Source organism: Lonchura striata, chromosome 1 (genome assembly GCF_050655825.1).
Source record: "Lonchura striata isolate lonStrDom1 chromosome 1, ASM5065582v1, whole genome shotgun sequence".
NCBI classification, from domain to species: Eukaryota; Metazoa; Chordata; class Aves; order Passeriformes; family Estrildidae; genus Lonchura; species Lonchura striata.
The window spans coordinates 57,986,335-58,008,680 of record NC_140703.1 but is presented as its reverse complement, the minus strand read 5'-3'; the positions used below and the strand labels follow the sequence as shown (position 1 = coordinate 58,008,680).

Below are 22,346 nucleotides of genomic sequence, written 5' to 3'. Positions count from 1 at the left end.
ATCAAGTCCAACCATAAATATAACACTGCACTGTTCATCACTAAACCATGTCCCTAAGTCATGTCTCATATCTAGACATCTTTTAATTATCTCCAAGGGTAATTACTCAACCTCTTCCCTGGGCAGCCTTCTGCAATGCTTAACCACCCTTTCACCCTTTTTCTTCATATCCAACCTAAACACCTCCTGGAGCAACTTGATGCCATTTCCTCTTGCCCTACTACTTGTTTTCTGAGAGGAGTCTGACCCCCATTTTGCTACAACCTCCTTTCAAGCAGTTGTAGAGAGTGATAAGGTCTCCCCAGAGCCTGCTTTTTCTCCAAGATAAATAATCCCAGCTTCCTTTGCCAGTCTTCATCAGACTTGTGATCCAGATCCTTCACTAGCTTTGCTATCCTTCTCTGAACGTGCTCCAGCACCTCAATGCCTTTCTTGCAGTGAGTGGCCCAGAACTGAGCGCAGGACTTGATGTGCAACCTCACCAGTGCTGAGTACAGGGGGACAATCACTGCCCTGGTCTTGCTGGCCACACTATTGCTGATACAGGCCAGGATGCCACCGGCCTTTTTGACCACCTCTGCACATAGTTTTGGGTTCAGCCAGCTGCTGACCAGCACCCCCAGATCCTTCTCTGCTGGGCAGTTTTCCAGACAGTCTTCCCCCAGCCTGTAACTCTGTGGGGATTGTTGTGACCCAAGTTCAACTTGGCCTTGTTGAACTTCATACTTCATGGCCTTGGTCCATTAATTCTGCCTGTCCACAGCCCTTTGCAGAGCCTTGCTACCCTCCAGCAGATCAACATTCCCTCCCAACCTGATGTTGTCTACACACTGCCTGAGGATGAACTTGATCAGCTTGTCCAGATCACTGATAAAGATATTAAACAGGACTGGCCCCAGAACTGAGTCCTGGGGAGCCCCACTGTGACTGGCCATTACTAGATATAACTCCTTTCACCACCACTCTCTGGGACTGGCCATCCAGCAGCTGCCAGGAGAATGTTTTGGGAAGCAGTGTTGAAGGCTTTGCTACAGTCCAGATAGAAAACAACCACAACCACAACCTTCCCTTTATTCACTGGGCAGATGACTCTGCCATCAGAGGACTTGGGGCTGCTCAAGTAGGACGTGCTTCTCATAAACCCATGCTGGCCAGGCAAAAATGCCTTCATTGTCCTGTACATTGCATAATGACACTCAAGATTATCTACTCCATGACCTCTCCCAGCACCAAAGTCTGACTGCCCTGTAGTTCCCTGTATCTTCCTTCTGATCCTTCTTGTAGATTTTCTAACTTCCAGTCAACTGGAATCACTAGAATATCAGTTCCCCCAGAAAAACTCTGTGGGACTTATATTTTCAAATTGAGAAACACTCATAAATACACTAATTGCCTGTGTATCATTTATTAATTGAATTTCTACTACTATGAGGGATTCTTATTGCTATTGATGTAGATTATTGTATTGCTAAGAATGGTGTTTTTACATGATGTGAAAAAGCAGATTGACATTTTAACATTGAAAAATTGTGGGCTCTATGATTTCTATTTTTTTATATTTGAAACAAGAAGATTGCCTCTAGAATACTCCTATCGTTTCTGAGAGAAGCTTTCATGAACTCCTTCAGTAAAAATTGTATGTCTAAATAAGGTATTCAGCAGCATGACTCCATCCTGCTGTTACATTTCCAAGTCCTTTTTACCTTGCAAAATTCAGCCAGTGGAGAAGGAAATATCTCTACACTTTTAATAACGGGTCAATTTTTTGTGCTTTCGTTATATATGAAAGTTACATTTTGTAAATCCATCTCCTGCAAATATTTCATGTCTCTCTTTCATGTTGAACTTGCTCCACTTTTTTATGGAATAATTGTCATTGGGTTTAGCAGCACCCAGAATGACCCTTCACTTCTGTCAGATTTGAAACAGAGGATTCAAGATAAGATCTGATCCTAGATACTAAGTAATTCAGTATCAGAATAATTCTTCTTTCATGGACATTTTCTTTATTTTTATAATTGTGTTATTTTCATCTAAATATTACATTGGACCATAATAAAATACATGCTATTTTTTTTGTGCTAATCTGCCCGGACAATTGAGGTAATGTAGAAGCAGTAATCAGTTCTCTTCAATATTACGTGTCTGTTTTACTTCAGCTATTGTATTGTCCCAAACCTAACAGTGCTTATTTCCTGTGGGGGTTCATTTGGGTTTCTTTTGGGGTTTTCTTGGTTGCTATTTGGTTTTTTCACCAGTACTTTCTACAAACAGGAAATAGATCGGTTTTGCATTAGGGGTAGAAATGCATCCTGGCCAAAGTTATTCCTATATATAAAAGTATATACTGACTATTTCAGATAAATTCATGTGAATTGGTATGAATTTTATTTCCTAATAAGAATTCTATGGGACTAGAGACTCATATGAGGCACTAAAATTAAAAACTCTTTATCAAGTTGATTTTAGTGGTGTAACTCTGGATCAAGTGGTTGTGAGTGACTCAGCTGAAATGAAGGTGAACCAAATAAAAGCAATTCCATGATAAAGGTTTTAAATTCAGAAGAGAAAACTGGTGGGAATTGAATTGAATATACCACAGATTTAGAATCTCCCTAAGCCATAAGCATGAGAATTTTCTTTGATTTTTCAATACAAAGTAGAAGAAACATGGAGAAAAAGGGCCTCAAATCTAAATGAATGAAAATAGTGTCTTCAAAAGTGAGAAAAACTGCAAGAAAGGAAAAATGGGTTTAATCAGTAGTAAAAGTTATGTGTTACAGGTCAATATGTTTAGAGAAGAAGTGAGAATTGCAAAAGTCAAGATAAATTAGATCTTGCAAAGGATATTAAACAAATACTGAAAAGTTTCTTATCCACATAATTAAAAATAGATCAAGGAAAAAGATTAAATATAATCTAGATATGGCCCCAAAACTTGAATTAATATTTTGCCTCCGTTTTAAGTTGATGGCATTAAGCATATTAGAAGAGGCAAGCTGCCTTATAGAAATCAAGGTCTACAAATGTAAATTACTATAAGTAGGGTGCAAAAAAATCTCAGTAGATACGCAATGACTCAGGTCTAAGGACATTATAATCCTTATCAGGAAGATTATATGATCTCTTGGCCAATTCTTTCAGATGAGTATAGATTCTGGGTTTAGTCCATATAGTATTACTGCAGTTTTGAAAATAAAATTATTATTCGGGCAGGTATTGTTACCTAATTACTTAAAAGTAATTTGAAGGAAAGAATGATTTAAGACTTAAAAGTAAATAGAAAATAAGATAAAAAAACCCTACAAGGCCAAAAAAAATGTATTGGCCAGGATAATTGACTGCCTAAATGTTCTTCAGATATGATTTTAAATTAATCACAGGTAAATTAAATGAGACAGACCTCAATGAAGAATTTGTTACCCTAAATCATACAAAAAAATATTATATGGCAGAAAGTCTTGCAATTTGAGAGTAACAACACTTTTAGCTATCAACTAGGATTCTATCATTTTGAAATTATGAAAATGGAAAAACTTAATTCATTTGACAGCAGGATAACTATGGGCCATGGAAGTGAAATTGTTGCAAAACAGGGATAAGGGAGTAAGGGAAGTAAGGGGAAGACACCTTTTTTATCAGATTCATACATGAACTCTTTCACTGGGACAAATCTGTCTCTGTCAGTTGAACGGTTTACCTTTGGATTTTTATGGCACATACTCCTAACATACACTAATTTAAAGTGACATTTATAAAACTACATATTTCTTATCAAATGGAAAAGTAGAATAATAGATACACTTTGTTAAAAATAATATTAATGATACAGATTTTTCAAGTACATACATACTGTTCCACAATTGTACTACAGATACCATAATAATGACACCAAAAATAATACAATGACTAAAACATATGCACAGAAATCAAAAAATATTTTGGCAATATTTGATTGTATATGTGTCTGGGATTGATGTCAGTTTTTCTTCTGAGTAGGCTTGATTCGTTATTTCCCATAAATTATTATTTCTATAGAATATGAAACATGGCAACACACTATAAATAATAATTTGATTAGCCTTATCCCTTCAGTTTGGATTTCTGGAAAAAAAAACAAAAGCTGGCCATGAAGACATAACCTCTGAAGCAAAGTTTTCAACTCAAGATTCAATTTAAAATTTACAGAAGTGTGTTTTGCAGAGAAATGGCGTCAAGACTGAACAGATAAAGAAAATACATTCACTATTGTCAAATCTGTTTGCCTTATGTTTCTTTCCCAAGACAAAATATGCCACACATATCTTATGTACTTATACTTTCACATTCCATGTCTGATTCTATATTTCAAGAGAATTAGGGAAGAAATTAATTTTTAGAGCTTACAGAATTCTAAACAGGGTTTAACAGCACTTGAATGACCAAAAGGGAGACACAGTCTACCAAAATCCAGATAAACCATTTATCCAGAGGGAGTTTTAGTGCAACTATCTGCTGAGAAATAATTCACAAGTTAACATTTTTCACTGACTATTTCTCTCAGGTGCAACTCAATAAGGAGCATTCTGTTAAAACTTATACCCAAAAGCCTTTTCAATTTCTGAATACAAAGATGAAAAAAAATGCTAAAGCTTCCAAATTTTTTCATCTCTTAGGCTTTTGCTTGTAGTTTCTTGATGCCAAGGGCACACTTGAATATATCATTTTATTGGCTGGAAATAACTTTCTTTGGTAAAACTTTTAAAAGGAAAGATTATTTGGTATTCTGCACAGATTATTATAAAACCTTAGAAGAAACAGTTGAAAAAACATGGAAATGCTGTGTGAAGTTTCCTTTCAGGAAAATCAGGCCTGCTTAATGGTGTTTCACCACCGTACCTTTCAATCCTTCCCTAAACACTACTTAGGATAACTGCTTTGTCAGGTGAACAGTTGTTTTCCAGCCACCAAGACACAGCTCCGTATTCACAATCTAATTCAAAACTTTTACATCCCCAAATATTTTAAGAGCAGACATGAATCTGATATGATAAATATAAGCCTTGTACAGAATTTTATAGTATTTCAAAGAAAAATGAATAGTATATTTTCTGTTGTTCTTGATGTTCCTTTATTCAAAACAATTTTTTAATGTATTTGAATAAAAGTAGTTTATGCCTCTCAAGAAGAGTTCCTACAGCTTTTATAGGCTTCCATGGATTAATAACATGGTAGCTCTATTTTGTAGCAAGGTTTACTGAAAATTAAAGTGATCTACGGAGTCTCTCACAGCAGTAATTTGACAAACAAGGATATCAGCAGTACTCATATAAATGAATATAAGCATAATATCAGCACTGGTTAGAGACAACATGCTATTTCTAACTCTAAATTGCAGAATGATAATATATGCCCTAACGACATGATAAATGAACACACCTTCAAATTCTTATACTAAAATTATCAGAGTAAATTAAATAATTCTCTTGTGTTATCTTTACCTATGCCTTTATTTTATGAATTTTTCTGTTAAATAGTTATTTTGGTGAATCAAATGAAATAAATTCCTGGAATAAAGCACTATTCTGACATTATGAACTATTCACTGTACTTTCATTCTTCCTGTTACAAGCTCCAAAGCTGGTACTGTAAGAATGGCAAGGATTTTTCTTGTTTGATTTGGCAGAAGTAAACTCCTTAAGAATAGTATTTTTTCCAAGATGTTATTTTCTCTGCAAGTTCTCTGAGACTATTGACAGAATGCTCTAAAGTGAAGATCAATGTGAGTTGCAGCAGTTTTAAAAGAAAGGCCAAAAATATCCTAAAAATTGCAAACCATGGTACTTCTTTCCTGCCAAAACATTGTAACTTTATCTCTGTTTTTCCTGTAGCTAAGACTGGGTGTGAGTTACTAAAAGTACAGTTTATTCACAACTAAGCAATGGTCTGGGTCAGAGAACACCTAGGCAATCTTGACATCCTCATGTCCATGGGCCTTGAGAAAATGCATCCATGAGTGCTGAGAGAGCTGGCAGACACCATAGTAAGGCCACTCACAATCATCTCTGAAAGGTCATGGTGATCAGTTCAGGTGCTTGAGGGCTGGAAGAAAGCAAATATCACCCCAGTCTTTCTGAAAGGGCAAGAAGGAGGACCCAGGGAACTACTAGCCAGTCAGCCTCACCTCAATGCCCAGAAAAGTGATGTAGCACCTCATTCTGGAGGCCATCTCTATTCCCATGGATGACAAGAAGGTGGTCAGGACAGTCAGCATAGATTGACAAAAAGCAAATCCTGCTTAGATAACCAAATAACCTTGTATGATGAAACAGCTACCTGGATGGACGAGGGGAGAGAGCAGTGGGTATTGTCTACCTCAACTTCAGCAGAGCTTTCAACACTGTCTCTCACAGCATCCTCATAGACAAACTGAGGAAGGACAGTGAGTGGATTGAGAACAGGCTGAACAGCAGATCCCAGAGGGCTGCAATCAGTGGCACAGGGATGGATGTTGGATGACTGTCTCTAGTGGTATCCCCAAAATTCAATACTGGGCCCAGAATTGTTCCAACATATCCATCAATTACTTGGATGAAGGGGCAGATGCCTTTTCAGCAATTCCAATAATAACACAAAGTTGGGAAGAGCAGTTAATATCCCAAAGGGTTGTGCAGCCCTTCAGAATGACCTCAACTTGTTGGAGAGGCAGGCAGAGAAGAACCATCCAAAATTCAACAGAGTCATATGCAGAGTCCTGCCCCTGGGTAAGAATATCCCACCAGCACAGCCTGGGGGCTGACCTGCTGGAAAGCAGCTCTGTGGAGAAGGACCTGCGGGTCCTAGTGGACAACAAGCAGTCTGTGAGCCAGCAGTGCTCTCTGGCCAAGAAGGCCAAAGGCAGCCTGGGCTGCATTAGGAAGATCATTGCCAGCAGGACGAGTGAGATCATCCTGCCCCTCTGAATCATCCCAATCTGAAAAGACACACATCAACTACTGCAAAACAAAAAAAAAATATTTATAAAGTAACCTCCTGTGATCATGATTCCAAGACACTCAGTGGGAATTTTATCTTTGTTTTCAATGGTGTCAGGATCTCACCCATAATAAATAGTGCTGGTAGGGGAGGCATAAGAAATTCTGCCAGGTGACTTAATAGCACTTTGCTGCCTACTTGCTGTAAAGTAGCATCCTTCAGGCAAGAAAACTAATTTTATAAGATGACATGAACACAGGTTATAGAGATTATGCATTTTTTTTTTCACATATATAATACTTCTCACTTTTCTTTTATTGGAGTAAAGGTCTGATTATCCCCAGAGATATCTCAATGCATTTCTTTAGACCACACTTTAATCCCTCTGCTGATCCATCACTTCTCACTTGACAAGGCCTTGACCAAAGCCATACTCCAAAATTCTCTAATAAGGAGCTTGTAATTTATTGCTCACAAACAACTCTAAGACCTATGCTCTCACCTATGAACCATAGGTCATGAATCTTGGCATTATATTAGAGCTTGATTGCAGCCAAAAATTCTCAGATTATTTTCAGATCAACACATAGGCAGACACACTACTTATACTGCATACACTTAGTCCATCTGTTAAATAAAATCCATCTGACCTTGATTGTGTGTCAGTTGAAGTATGCACACAGCACTGTCATGGTTTGACACTGGCACAATGCCAGTGCCCCCATGAAAATGTGATCCCTACCTTGAATGCTGTGAAGTGGAATCTAGAATAGAGCAAAGCAGGCCCAAGCTTAATAACAGGAAAAAAACTTTATTAAACTACCACTACAAAAGAAAAGAGAAAACTAAAGAAGGAAAAAAAAACCACACAAAGATCAAATGAAAACCTTGCAAAACATTCCTCCCCCCACCACCCAACTCCAACAAACCACAGTGAGACACAATCTGGACCCCAATCAGGTTTCCACCCTCCAAACAATCGATACTCAGTCCATCGAGGGAACAGAGTCTCTCCTGTGCCACAGACCCCCCAAGAAACACAGCTCCACATCCTGTGTTTCCATGTCACACATGGCACCGCCCGGAGAAAAAGTTTGCCATGGTGACCCTTCTCCTTTCCATGCACAGTGCTCTCACCACCAATGCATGGATGGTCACTGCCTTTAGGATTTTTCCTTTCAAGGATGCCCTGCCAAGAGGGGAGAAAACAACAGTTCAGTTTTTCATTTTTTGGGACCAGAGTCCCCCCCATTTTCCCCTGGGGCTGAGGGCTCAAGAACAGAGATCTTCTTCTCTTCTCTTTCCTTTCCAGGGCAAGGGGGTGCCACCACAAACCCCCTAACCTTTTCTCTGTTCACTCCACTTTTGTCTTTTTCTCAGCTGAAGCAGGTCTCTTGACTCACTGGCATCCTCCCAAAACACAGTCCCTCTTGAAGGAGAAGATTTGGTTCAGGTTGTGGCTAACATAGAAAAGTCCAGCCAAAAGCCACTCCTTGTCCCCCTCCCATCCAGAATTCCTCCTTCCAACATCCCATCCCAGGGTCCAAGGTGTCCCTCTTCTTCTCTTTCAAACCGAGGAGGGGAAAGGAAAATTCACAAAGCTTTCATTTCTCAAGGAAGGGTTAAAAGTCCGAACTCCCAGGATGGCTCGATGCCCGGACATCCAGCAACTCCCACACAACTGGGCACCTTGCAGCAGCTCCCCCCGCTCCTCCTTCCTTGCGGCTTTCTCTCTCCCTCTCGGGAGAGGAACTCTGGGGGGGGAAATGGAGACATCCCAGATTTCTTCCACCCTTCCATCTGCAGGGGCCAGCCCGGTTCCAGTCCTTCCACCACCCTTGGGGCTTTCGGCCTACCTTTCTCAGGCCATGGGGGCTTCCCCTCCCCCACCCAGCTCGTGGCTGGGCAGGGGAAGGTCTGCACTGCACGCTGACCGGAACCAAAGAGAGCGAGTTCCCCTGGGAATTCTGCTTTCAACCCTTCTGTGTTCTCAGAGGCGTGTCTACTTTCAATTGGTCAATATCTAAATTGACCTCTTCCTTCCGGGAAAAATTATCTTTCCGTGTCAAACCACGACAAGCACGAACATGGAAACAATGAGCATAAACTCATTATTGTCTTTGAGATAATAGATTTATTTCATTATTCTGGGTAAAATGTGTTCATACAGAAAAGCAAAGGAGAAATCCCAAAAGGTAGCCTTTTCCTTACTATGAAGAGCAGCATTCCTGGTCCTCTCCCACAGAGCACTTCTGGTGCTTTTTTGGTCAAGAATGCTATTAGATGCAGGAATAAATCTAACAGTATAAAAATAAATCTTTAAAATAAATGCAACCTTTAAGATCACCTTCTGGCTGCACGCTGAAAATCTTCATTGTGGATTTCAATTTTCCTTTTTCACTTCCAGTTTTTCCCACTCTTCTATGGATTTTGCCAAATTTCCTCTTTTAAAGTCATCCATATCTATTGTAAAGTAGATTTGAAAGACCCGATAGCAGGAAGAAGAAAAATTATTTAAACATAAATCTATCTGGTCTTGAGATGCATACTGTGTTTGAGGCTTTTTTTAAAAACTAATAGTTGGTGTGATATTACAAAAGTGTATGCTATTAATTTACATATGGTCATACAAAAAGATACATTTTCAAATGTAGGACTGAGCATTCACTGAATTGTTAAGTATTTTCCTCTAGTAGCTATACTTTAATTCTCTTTCATCTTAAATTTTTCCTGAGTAATATCTTTGTGAAATGACATGCTTGTCATTTAGTATGTAGTGCACCTTCAACATGTATTGCTTGATAAATACAGAATTAACTTATTTAAAAAACACACACTATGCATAACTCATTACTGGAAATCCAAATTGTGTTTATATTGCTTTACGTCTTCTGGTGGCTCATAATCCCTGCAACCACAGTACACACAATTTAGAGGTTGAATTAAGTTTAATATTTAGGGTTTATTTTTCATTAAGTACTACAACAAGGGTAAAACATTTACTGGAAAAATGCAAGATTTTTTTTTGTTCTACAGTTCTGTCACAATTCATTTCCCTGACATCAAGAATAAAAGAAGGTCACTTTAAAACAAAACAAACTAACTGAGTAACTAAGCAAAAAAACAACAAAAAAAGGCAACCAATGAAAAAAAATCAGGTAAAATGATAATAATCTGATGGCATTGTAACTGATTTTACATTTCTACATGAATTAAGCTGCTTTGATTTTCTCTCTTTCTGTATCACAATTACCTTCCCTGTTTTAATGTCATTGTACCACTGCTTATTTTTACCCCCTCCTTCATTGTTTTCACTTGTTAATGTCAACTTCCTTCTTTCGTCACATTTTGAGGAAGATGCCAAATGAAGGCATCATTAGCACATACATAAGTCTTCAAAGACTGTGTTCCCATCACTGGGAAAATTAAGGCACTGATATTTAAATACAAAATTCTTTATTTGACAAAGCCAATCTGGCAGTTCTTTACCTTCCAGGATAACTGAATTCCCAGTATAACACATAAATGAGCCTGTTGGATTGCTGGGGGTTAAACCAAGCTGCTAGGAAAGCCAGAGAGACAATCTGACTCCCAGTTGCCTCTGCTAGAGAAATTAATCCTGGAATTTAGCATCTGGATCCTTCAACTGCCAAGCTTGCCCCAGTTGTGTGTTTCATTGCTGGGTTAGATTAAAAAAGAATGATGAGCAGGAGCAGGTTCTGCTCCATCAGTAACAAAATAAAAGGAGAAAAAATATCACAAAAACAAAACCCAAAAATCTAGGAACAAAAAATACTTAAATCAAGTGTGTCTTGACATTGCATGTGTATGCTAATCCACACTGAAACAATGCCCTGCTTTAAAACTATGTCAAGAAAAGTCAGCCGTGTCTGTCAGTTTGTTTTTGAAAACAGTGTGAAAGTTAGAGGTGGCAAATTTGTGCAGGTTCAAACTCCTATTAGGGTGCCACCTGTCAAGTTTTTCTTTGAGAATGCAGGTTTATAAAATGCATTTTGTTTCAGGGTGAGGGCAACCCTCATCAAGCATTCCACTCTCACACACACCCTGTACACTCATGGTAATGTGATTTCAAAATGCAGATGTGCTCCACCTGCTAAACTAAAATCCAGATATGGTCATAGTTCCCCTTACAAAGTTCATACAAGATATTCTAGGGATTTGAGCTAGTCCCATCATAGTTTGGAGTCCATCTGCAAAGCTGGAAGTGTATTCAGATTCTGAAATCTCTACTTTGTAATTCATGTCAAGAGCTTCTTCTTTTTATCTGCATAAATGTAGGATGCTAAGGAGCACATTTTGACATCTTGCCTATCCATATGTTTTAACTGCAATATTTTGGATTCTAGCCTTACCCAAAACTCTATAAAATTGTCCTTTGCTTTTCCCTTCCTCAAAACAAACTTTGAGAGCTTCAATCATAGCATTAGAAGTCAAAAAAATCTGGACAAAACATCACTGATCCACCATATTTATGGCAAAGATGGAGTGAATCAGCAAGGTGAGGTATATAAAACTTGTTTTTAGAGAAATCTCTCAAAGATAATAACCTCTCTGGTGAGGTGTGTCTGATTTAGAGGGAGGAAAAGTTAATCTAGGTCCATAGTTTCTGTAAAGAGTTTCCAGCTGTAGTTTTATGCAGCAAGATTACTGTGTGTATGTTGCATCTAAGGGTGATGCTGTCTTGATGGCAGAAAATGTATCTCCTTGAACAGCTACAATCTGCCATAGATAATGATAATTTATTTATCTGCATTATAGAGAGCTAGGACACATAGAAGTTGGTGATAAGAAGAAATTAACCCTGGGAGAAGTAACAGGATGAGAAGTCTATAAATGCTATTCAGCTTTTCTTGTTGATGCTGAAAGTCTGTAAATACATATAGATCAGAAACTGTGCTACAATGCTCAGATTAGCAGATACCCTGGTTTCCCTAGATAAATCACAGAGTAGAACACACTACTCAGTCATTTTCACTGAAAATCTATAATGCAGCCATTTTTCTTCAATATAAGGTGATAATGCCTACTGGCTTAATATCAACATTGTGTCATGGCTGGGTGGCTAGACTATATCCACAACACTCTCTTAGTGTTATGCTAGGGCTGGTATATTTGAAAATATAAGCTCAGGGGGGAAAAAAACAGAAAATTGCTTCAGCAACTAGTATAGACAAAAGAAATTAATTTTTTAAATTTGCCCCTTACTCCATGGTTTGGTCAACATGGCTAAGACTTTTGAAAGTTACAGTTTCTGCTACATGACATTGTCCTTTAGATTATGCATTTTAAAGAAATACCATTTCTGAGAAGATTGGAGTAAAGCTGTTTTAGACATTCAGTTTTCATTTTCTTTTGTAGGAAAGAAGATATCCAAATAGATACTCATTTTGAAAATTCAGGTAACTGGAGACTAGGGGAGGAAGTTTTCCTTCATGCCTTGCAGCACTGTAGATAAGTCTCTGCTGCTCTGTTGACCTCCATGAGCTCCAGGGGTACAACCTGACTAACCATCATCTTCACCATGGCCTGCAGGTGAATCTCAGCTCCAGTACATGGAGCACCTCCTCTACCTCCCTCTCCACTGACCTGGGTGTCTGAAGAGTTGTTCCTCTCACATGTACTCATGCTACTCTTCTCTGGCCCAATTACATCTGCACAATAACTTTATGTCACTTCTTAAATATGTTTTCATAGAGACATTACCATCATTCCTGATTGATTTGACTTTGATGGGTCCGTCCTAGAAATGGTTGTCATTGGCTCTCGTGGACATGGGAGAAGGTTCTGGTAGCTTCTCACAGAGGACACACCCATAGCTCCCCCACAATCAGAACCTGGCCATGCAATTCCAATACAACAGTGAAACAGAGAGAAAAGCAGAAAATTGGTGATTCTAAATATAAATAGATCCAAGAGACTTAGAAGAAAACAAGGAATGAACTTACAGTGAAGGTAAATGAGTAGGATCCATACTGAACAGAAACTGCTCAATTTATATTTTGCTGGCTGAAAAGCAAGACCCTTTTATCTAGTGTGATTTCTTTTTAGTGGTTTTAGCTTGTTCTATTTCTGACAAAACCCAGCTTCAAACATTGAAGGATATAAGGATAGAGTATGCTATGTTTAGTATCCTCTTAAGAAAGAATAGACCAGTTGCACTCCATGGCCTTGGCTGCCTGGCATGGCACTAGCACTTTTGTAAGCTCTTTGTCCAGATACTTAAAGCAAAAGAAACTTTGGCATAATTATGCAATTTGATTGTAGTCTTAAAAAACTTATAAAAAGTACATAAATTATCCACCAAAGATAGAAAATTGTACTTTCTCACAAGGATGTAGAGTAAGTCAATAATATGGGACAACTCAAAGATACAAAGTAAATAGAACAAACTATAACTGGTACTAATTCTAGAAATTTGATGGGGAGATCATAAATATTTATATGTCTTCTTGAATCATGCAATTTAATCAAGAAATGAAATTTATTAGCTGATGAGAAATGTTGAAGAGGTGGCAGAATATCTCTCAGAATAGAACCTGTGTCCTAATCAGATCAAAAACACATATTCCATCAAGGAGATGAGTCAAAATGCAGTTCAATAACTTCAAAAACATGAGCTAGATATTATGAATCACCCTTGCAAAACAAGAGGGCATTGTCCACCTCCACAAAACATTGTGAGGACAATCCTTTCCATACTGCTTCTTGTGTGTCATAAGCCATTGAGGACCAGATGCAATAACAATGCCTAACTAACCTAGATACCTTATAACAGGTAAATTTAGGCCTGGTTCCCAGAATGAAATTTTAATCTTAGAACTAGGTAAACAAATATAACCTATATAGGAGGAATGAAAATCATCTCAGAAGGATAATGAAAATAAACTCCTATGATGAACAAGAAGCCAAAAATAAGACCGGAGGAAGTGCTGATCACTAAACTTGCCTGGAATTAAATGCTGTGTCTGGACTTGAGACTCATAAACCTAGGCACCCTTCTTCAATTTGGATTCATGTCTGAATTAATTCCTGGATCTAGACTGCAATTGCTTTTTTTCAAAGAATGAGATATCTTGGATAGGGCTTAAGGTATATTTATACTTTGGAAGAAGGAACAGTGCTTGTTGTGAAAAAAACAAAAGGTTATACCTTTCTACCCTAAGGAATTATTTTTCCTTCATTCAGAATTTTTTGTATGTTTTCCCAATGACTATTCCACTGTGCAGCTTTTGACCAGGAGAGAGTCTCTGAGCAGGGCTTACACAGAGCCAAGACCTTTTCTGCCACACTGGCAAGGGAGGCTAGGAGGTAACAGCTGACCCCAGCTGACCTGAGGGATATTCCAGACCATAGGACATGCTCAGTACATAAAGCTGAGGCAAGCAAAAGGAGGAAATAGAGGACATTTGGAGTGATGGTGTTTGTCTTCCCAAGTCACAGTTATGTGTGATGGGTCCCTGTTCTCCTGGAGATGACTGAACATCTCCCTGCCCATGGGAAGAGGTGATATTTCCTTGTTTCACTTAGCTTGTGTGTGCTGCTCTTGCTTTCCCTATAAAACTGTCTTTATCTCAGCCTACAAGTTTTCTATCTTTTATTTTTCCAATTTCCTCCACCATCCCATTGGTGGGGGAGTGAGCAAGAGGACTTGGCTGTTGGCTGGGGTTAAACCACCTCCACACATACACAAAAACTATCAGAAGAGAATATATTATGATCCCCTAGTAGGAGAAGACTTCAATAACTGTAGTATGGAGTTACTCTTCCCTAGAATGATCTTCCTGATCCTGCACAACATCTACAGTTCTGCAGTGTTACAGTGGTACAGTATCAAAAGGAGCATGGATCTGTCTCCACACAACTCCACCTGACTCACTCTTTGTTGCACACTCTATAAATTGAGGTTTTAAGTGGCCCTCCTGGCAAACGACAGTGATAGGATTCATATCCTTTGTACTAAACAAGTCAGAAGGACTAAGATCTTCTGTTTCTGTAAGTGATTTCCCTTCCTACCAGAGGAGGGAAAAGTGAGGAGGGAAGGAAAAAAAATATTCCAGTCAGATTTTAAAAAGAAAGAATAATCATCAGCATTTTATTACATGCCTAATTAAACATTGTTCAGTTCCTATGTCCTAGATCCCAAGAAGGTGTAGGTCAATGATCTTAGCCTGAACAGTCCTGAGTATGTACAAAAAGAAGAAATGATAACAACAAGGAATTTTAGGCTGGACTAGAAGATTGAATTTTCAACATTTTTACATATAGTGAACACTAAGCAACAATTTCTTTACATAATAATACTGGTTGTAGTGTACATTTGCAGTGTTCAGCAGAAAGAGGGTTCCCAGGAAGAGAATGTATGTTCCTTGGCAAGCATTCCATAGAGTTTAAATCCATTACACTCTATATGACTTGAAATGAATCCTAAAATACCTATTGATCAGTTCTGTATGTATCAGAACCACATTCAGCATCTGTTATCCATCTCTACAAAATAGTCCAAATTATCTGCTTCATACTCCATATGGCATCACCCCAAGGACCTTTTGGAATATATATATATATATATATATATACATATATATATATATACATATATATATATATATATAAGACAGACTCAAAACTGACAAATTCAGGACCATGACATCACTTTCTAGTGCATTTCAAAATCACTCAAATATGGCCCCTTGCCATTTGGAAAAGTACCTGGACCTACGCTTAAAACTATACACCATTTTTTTACACTACCTAAGTCTTTTTTCTGGTAACTAGTACCCCTTGAAACTAAATTTTGAGGACAAATTTTGAAAGGTTCTTACATGCAAAATAATTCTGTAGCTCAACAACCATTTAGAATCTCCAACTACATATAAGCCACAATAGATTCTTAAGTTCATACACAAATAGCATTGAAGCATTGCTTGAAAAAGCCAAATAAAATTAAAATATTATTTTTCTTATATTTAGGTGAAACCAGCAAAATTGATCTATTGGTAACTGGATAAAAAAGGCTAAATCATGAAATTACATACTATTCAACATGTAACAAATTTACACAGAGCAACAGAAAGGACTAAAAAAATTAAATTAAACAAACACAGCATAAGCAGGTCCACATCTGAATGGTAAGATGTATGTATCATTCAGAAGAATAAACATTATTGACATTACTAAAACAGGTAAAAATAAATTATCATGATAAACTAAAGGAGATATGGAGGATTTTAAGTTACATTCTGGATTTCCTATTATAAATAAAATATATTTTAAAATACCATTACAAAATAATCAGAAACATAGTGAAAGTGCATTTAATGAAACATTGTTAATAGTCATCTAGAATTTGCCTGTGGACATGAAATCTATTAATATAGGAGACCTGTGTCTGCTGAATCTCATCCTTGGTGGTCAACTGCACTCCTCAGAAATAATCTGTTCTGATAGTAGTTTATCCCTTTTCTGTATGATTTTGACTATCATTTCTGTCAAACATAAGGAATTGGGTCTTGTACCCTCAGCTACTGGTTAAAATCCTTTTTCATTCAAATGAATCTATTAGTTAGATTCAGGAACTGAATAATATCAAAATAAATCTTTTGACTACATCACTACAATAACAAGATTTTGATGACAGCTGAAGCCCCATTTTACATAAAAAGAAAATGATAGTTTTATAAGCTATAATGAGAAGCAAGAGGGATGATTCATTCTGGCATCCTTAGGAAGAAATGAAAAAAATTATATCTCAACAGACAAGGGAATTGCCCACCTCCATGAAGTTACTAGATAAAAAAAAGAGAGAAGAGTAGGAAAAAATATTTTGGACAGAGAAATACCCATGCAAAGAAAAATTTTAGATCACTGAGTCTTAAGGAATGATTCTGAAAAATCTGCCAAAGTATTATTTGGCAAAATAGAATCATAAATAGCATCATTGATAGAAATTAGGAAATAAACTTTGACTTTAATTACATACATGTGTGTCTATATAAAGTCAAGATACATCAAAAAACATAGCTCTGACTAGCTTATTCCTTAGTCAATTGAAAAAAATCAAAATAGGTGAGTAAATCCAACTATGTTACATAAACTATTACCTATCTCATTTGTCAGGAACTAAACAGAAATGGTCTTCTACAGCAGTAGTAGCAAGCCAAACTGTGTGTTTAATGTTGAAGCAATCAGATGAGCAACCCACTGAATGAGCCCTGGGAGTCTCAAAACTCACAAGCAATGTTCCAGAAGGATTAATGCACTACTGCTTTATAAAACAGAAGAGGTAAATATGGAATAGAAGGGACTATTCCTACATGCATAGGGATCAACAATCATTTTAGAAACCATTTTGAACTGCACTGATTAGTCTCATCTGTGCTTTAAACTGGGGTAGGTTTGTTAATTCCATTCACTTATTTAATTTACATTGTGCAGGCATCAAAATTAAGAAAACTAGCAACAAGTCAGGCAACTATTTCCAAAATTCTTCACGGAGGTCACATATCTATTTACTCCTCTTTCTGTTCCCCCTACTGACACATGGAATAGTTTGATTTGGAGGAGACCTTAAAGATCATCTTGTCCCAACCCTCCACTATGGACAGGCACACCTTCCTCTAGAGAAGGTTGTTAGATGCCCATCCAGCCTGGCCTTGAAAAATTCCAGGGACATGACATCTACATCAGTGCTTCACCACCTTCATAGCAGAGATTTTCTTCCCAATACCTCATGTAAACCTACCATCTGTCAGTTTAAAGCCATTGCACATCATCCTTTTGCTACAGTCCTTTGTAGAAAGTCTCAATTTCTTGTAGGATCCCCCTAGTTACCTGGAAGGCTGCTATAAGGTGTCCCTGAACCCCAACTCTTTGAACGTGTCTGCACAGGAGAGGTGCTCCATCTCTGTGATCAACTTAGTGGCCCTCCTCTGGACCTGCTCTGACAGGTCCATATTCACTTATGCAGGCCTCCTGGTAGTTAGCCCAATTCTTTACTTTTAGGATGCATCTCTCATGAGCTTGGAGAAGGTGACAGGAGTATATTAGCCAGCTTTCTTGGGTTTCTCTTTCCTCTAAGGCTTTATCCAGGGTAGATCAAGCAGATCACTGGAGACCAAAGTCTGCTCTCTTGAAGTCCAGGGCAGTGAGCTTCCTGCACACTCTTTTCACTGCCCAAAGGATCTTAAACTACACTACTTCATGATCATTGCAGCCCAGACTGCCATCAAGATTCATATTTCCCATCAGCCCCTATTTTTTGGAAAGAACAAGGTCCAGCATAACACCTCTCCTCACTGTATTCTCTGTCACATGGCAAAGAAAGTTATCATCAATGCATTCCACTAACCCCATGGGTTTCTTACACCTGGCTATGTTATTCCTTCAACAGATACCAGGGTGGCTGAAGCCCCCATGAGAACCAGGAACCGTGAACATGAGGCTGGTCCTATTTGTCCATTAAAAGTCTCATCTACTCAGTCTTCCTTATAGGACAGCCTGTAGCAAATCCTCACTATAATGTCACCTGTCCCTGCCTTCCCTTTATTCTCTACCCATAAGCTCTCAGTCAGCTCCTCATCCATCCTCAGGTGGAGCTCCATGCACTCCAGCTGGTTGTTGATACAGGGGACAGCTCCCCTTGTGCTCCTGCCTTCTTTGCTCCTGCCTCTCTCCTAAAGAGACTCCAAGTTATAGAAGCCATGCTACTTTTGTAGCACGTGCAGGTGTGCGCATATTCTTCACTCCTTTTGCTTATTCCCCATGCTCCATGCACATTTTTTTGGAGGCTTTTAAATTGCATTCTGATGAAGATGACTCACTGGCTGGAGTGGCTGGAATTACTATTTGCTACTCTCATTTGCTCTCCTGCAGACCTGTGATTCCTCTCCAGGCTCTGGGCATCTTTTGCTGGGCCTGGGATCAAACTGGTATGAGTGGGATAGATTGACATTCTCATCCCACAGCAATTCTAGTTTGAAGTTGTCATCACCAGCTTGACAAATTTATGACTGAAGATGTTGTTTGCTGACAAATGGAACCCATCTGTCCCCCATATACCCATTTCTGAGACGGAGTCTCATGGTCATCTTTGTCTGAAGTCTTCTCTTTTTCTAGTTTTTTGGGTTTTTACTTTTTGCAATAGCATATAATTGTGTTCTCTGCCTCGATTAGAAAATCTCTTTATTGCTGCTGTATTTCACTAACACTCCATAACATTTATATTATTTAATTATGTGAAGAGTTCTGGGAAATAGTATAATGAAAGGCATTATACAAAGCAAACGTACATTGTATTGTAATTTGGTTTGGTTACTTTAGTGTGTTTATATGCTTCAAGACTTTCTTTCCTAATAGTTAAATTCATTTATGTCACAGATGTTTGGTTATTGGTCTCCTGCCTCTTCTTAGAGATACTATAATTGAGCACCTGCGTGTGGGGACAGAGGGAATTGGGGGTTCTTGATTAATTTTCTCCAGCTATAAATTATTTATTGTCTTGTACCAATCTCTTGTCATCCTCTTTGGGACTCCTTTAAACTGTCAGAGATACCTATTTACTTTTAATTGATTGCTACTGTGCTCATTGAGGTTTCCTAGATGACAAACACAGAAGAAATATTAAAACTACTCATATCTAACTACAATAGGAAAAGGTGTCGAAGTACAAATTATTACTAACACTGGAGTCTAATCTTTTGAAGTACTGAATTGCAGATAGGAAGATCTAATTAGCCTCAAAGAATGGCAAGTGAGTTTAAACTTCTTGGGAAAACTTCTGCAGCTGACCCAAACTGAGCGTGGGGATGGACCATCTGATCTCCAGAGGTCCCTTCCCACCTCAGAAATTCTGTGATTGTGTGACAGATCTAGTTAAGCATCAAGCCATCTTTTTCATGGGAAATTAGGAAAGTGAATTGGGCTCCTTAAAATATGCAAAAAATCGGGCAGTTCCACTACTTATCCAATCTGTTTCTCAGCACTGATTCTCTGAGCCTAATAGTACTTGCCTTTTTCATACAGGCATTAGCATATATGTTTAAAAAAACTAAATTCTTACTACATTTTATATTAATGTCATATTATAACTGTCTCTGTTTTAACATATTATGTCTCTGGAATCTGCCAAGCATTTATCTCACAAGATTAATGAGACATTGAAAAAAATACCAGCTCTTCAGACGTTAATTTTGTCAATCTCACTCACAAAAAGCCCTTGAATAAAAGGAGAAAATTTTTTTTCACCACAGGAAAATACTGTTCACACAGTCATGTGGAAAAACACTACCTGAAAATATCCAGAGAAAAGGAGTAACTGCTGCCTCACAAGAGTAGAATCATTAGAATACACCAAATCAATGGGAGGTCAAAGGTGTGGTACTAGAAAGGTCAGGAAAATGATAACAGCATTTGGAGGAGCCAGTGGAACTGTTAGCAACATAACATCTGGCTGAAGGCTCGATACACTTATAAATGGATTACTGTGAGCCATCATTTGTGGAAAACATCAGGATACAGACAACTTGTATTGTGACTAGCTACTTAAGTGACTTTAAAAAATATTGTAGAGACGCATGGCAGAATTTATAACAACCTACAGTAATATATTAGATGTCTTAAGAGTGTAATTTTTTTAAAGTACTTGAATATAGCTAAAATTTACAATATTGAAATTAGCAGAGGTAAGGAAAACATTCCAATTCACCATATAATCTCTACCAGAAACCCTGGACCTGAAAAAATGTTCTGGCTAAAGAAAGGAAATTTTTGAAATGAGGGCACGCATATCTGCCTTCAAAATATTTATTTATATAGGCCAGAAGGACAACACACTCAAAATACACATTGTCATACAGGATGCATACAAGGCCTTATCAGCAGAGATCAAAAGCTATACCATCCCATTAGGTTTTAGTGGGGAAAAAAACGATGATACATAGTATATTGCTATATCTAAAGCTCTTGTCACAGTGCTGCTGGCATGTTGTTGCTCAGCATTGATCAAATTACTTTACACCCATATTTTACACATGTGATGGGAGATCCACAAGAAGATAATTGAACTCCTCTTCCCTGGACAGTCAAATTAATCCTTGCACTCCCTTTTCAGTCACTACCTGAATACATTTCAAATGGTTTACTGCAGCCAAATGCAGCCACTGGAAAGTAAACTGTGTAGTCCCTTGTCTATATTAGTACCGCATGCCATTAACATCCTTTTCTGAAACTGATAGGTGAAGAACATGCAATGGAACACAATATCTGCAACAAATATCTTAGATTACTTATCCAGATTTTCTTTTAAAATAATCTATTCAGCTCTGGGCATAATTAGCTCCCTTTAAAAATAATTAATATACTTATTAGAAAATTCTTTTGCATGTTCTTTATCATAGGCATTTGTATTTACACTTGAATTTAAAAAAGATATTTGCAGTGGTATTTGCTCTCCTCAATGTATATTCACTCTCCTCTCAGAAAAAAACTCTTTCAAAGAGGGATGGCACTTAATCCAAACCATATTTCTATGTTCAAAGACAGTTGCACCAAAAATAAAATCATCATACCACAGTACCTACGTATACATTGCAATTCTTTAAAGGAAGAATAAGAAGATTCATTCATTTAAATACAATGCATGAAGAACTGGGGGTTTCGTTTCCTAACCAAGTATATTGATAGTATTTTAAATAAGCCATTATCTTTATTGCACCTCTACAAAGACCTTATCATAAACCAGCAGTGCTTAAGGCATACTAAAATTGTAAGGATTTTCTTTCTCAAAGAATTAGCACAATGTCCCTCTGGCACTGTTTAGAAATTCTTCATTTGCTCCACAAACATTAAAGAGATGGAAGAGCATATGTGTAAAGAGGGAACACCAAAATAAGCATTATTTAACTGCATTCAAAATCACCCTAATTTTTAAAAATTATTTCTTGAAGATTATTATCATGTAAGACAACTAATAATACAAAGGACAGGAAGTTTTCAAAATTCAAACCTAAGTGGCAAAATTTGTAAACATTAGTGCTTCTGCACCATGGGATTACTTTTCATTAGCAATTAAATCAGCCTTTTAAAGCAATTACAATTTCTGTGGATCAGCCCTGTCATTTTTCTCTCTTTCATTTCTCTATTAGTCTGTTGTAGGTAGACAAGTGGTCTTATACCAAGATAGTGTTGGAGTCAATGACAAGATATGTCTATTTTCTTCTTATTCAAAACAGTTTTAGTAATTTCACACCCCTCCATATAAAGCAGATTTCAGCTTCTTCAGAAACTTGACCAAAGGGTGTTGAGCTCTTGTTCCAGCTGACTCCCGATTAATGAAGATCGCTAGTTTCAACAGGGATAAGGAGAGCGTACCAGAT

General features: G+C 37.7%; 1 long non-coding RNA gene across 1 annotated transcript in view; it reads right to left on the bottom strand.

The window, feature by feature from the left end:
• The window catches only part of LOC110470852 (uncharacterized), a 113,942-nt gene that overhangs the window by 50,689 nt on the left and 40,907 nt on the right, over positions 1-22,346 (bottom strand). The window contains exon 7 of the long non-coding RNA XR_014954387.1: positions 1-22,346. This exon is cut by the window's left edge and continues 11,950 nt beyond it. This is a non-coding gene — a long non-coding RNA (uncharacterized LOC110470852).